The following is a 1,708-nucleotide window of genomic DNA, read 5'->3' on the forward strand; positions in this document are numbered from 1 at the left end:
TTTATGTGCCAATTTTTTTTATAATGTATGTTCAGTGCTTTGACATTTTGTTGCTACAGTCAACAAAGCTACTATCAGGGTTACCACATCTTCTCAAGCATCACATTCAAGGACTTTTCAAGGACTTTCCAGGCACAGTTCCCTCAAATTCAAGGACCCAACAAGGCATAGCTTGAGACACGGATCAAGGTTAATTACTGCTAGAACGCTGAGACTTTTTATAATGAGAACTAGCAGGTTTTACAGAAGCTCGCAGACAACAATTAAAAAGAGGGAGAGGGCTGAATGTGTGAACACATCTCAACACTTCACAATTGTGCTGTATTACAGTGATGGCAGACTATGTGGTCTCCTGCCTTTTCTGACACAAAATATATAAATGCAAGAACATTCAAAGACCCATGTCTATTAATATCTATTATTCTATCTATTTCTATTTCCCCAAATTCACAAACCTTCAAGGATTTCGAGGACCCGCGGGAACCCCGCAAAATGAACCGAGAGACTGAAAGAAAGAGAGTGAGAGAAAGAGAGAGCGAGAGAAGAGTGTGTGTGTTTGTGTGTTAGACCAGACAGGTGATAAAATAAGCACAAGCATGACACAGACTGCAGCATGTGACAACATGGGCCACTCGAGAGGTTAACACAGAGTGGCATCTGACCTGAGGGTGTGAAGGATGAAGATGTGTTTTTATTGCACCCCAAACTGACAAACAAGTTTCCAGGACCTTAACACTCGGCTAAGTGGCCATAAAGCCGGACGGCTGTTGCTTTTGCTTTTTCCAGGTGCATGATAGTAATAATCTTTCTCTGGGTATGGAGTATGACTACACATTTCCACATATGTGTGGGTTTTTGGTCAATCGGAGGGTTACCACCAATTCATAACCGACACAAATCTTGTAGAGTGTATGAAATTATATTCTTTAGAATATAATAACAGAATTCAAAGTGATTCGTTATTATTCTATTATTAAACTAGTCCTTCATGGGAAAGAAAACGTGGTCATTTTATAATGTCATTTTAATGAGTATTTTTTATTTGATATATGTCAAGAAAACGTGAGCAATATGTGTTGTACTTTTTGTCTTACTTCTATAGAGAATAATTATCAGAGATCTTTCAATTTGATTATTTTTCACATTTTCCGAGATCATGATGTGGTATTCTTTGGTTTTGACTAGGGAACTTAAATTATACCTAATATAAAATCCAGACAATAAAAATTGGTGCTTGGTATCTGATGTGGTTCCATATGAACCTTGACAACATATTACCATGCTAAACAATTTGCCCAACCCCCACTGACTGCGTAGGTGTTTGTGCAGTACTAACTAGTGGGGAACTGGTTTATCTGATTAGGCTGACACCAGTTGAGAGCATTATGACTCTGAAACATAACCCATCATGGATCTGATAAAGCCGTTGATGGAAACCAGTGAGGACTGATCCTGTGTCAGTTCCCGTGTGTCTGTGCTGCTGACTTTGCAAACCCCTCTGTGGTGTTTTCTCTTATGGTGTAAAGTTGTCATGCCCGCTGGGCAGTTTAAAAACAATCAGATCCAGCAGCAGATGCTAGTCTCATGCCAATTTCCTTCATCACGCTGGCACATGAAGCATCGCTTGACAGTCAGGGGCAAACATAATGGTCTCTGTGTTTGCTTGCAACGTTGCATGACTCTCCTCATTTAAAAACCTCTGTCAAGA

This window comes from Sprattus sprattus, assembly GCF_963457725.1.
Source record: "Sprattus sprattus genome assembly, chromosome: 9".
Classification (NCBI taxonomy): Eukaryota; Metazoa; Chordata; class Actinopteri; order Clupeiformes; family Clupeidae; genus Sprattus; species Sprattus sprattus.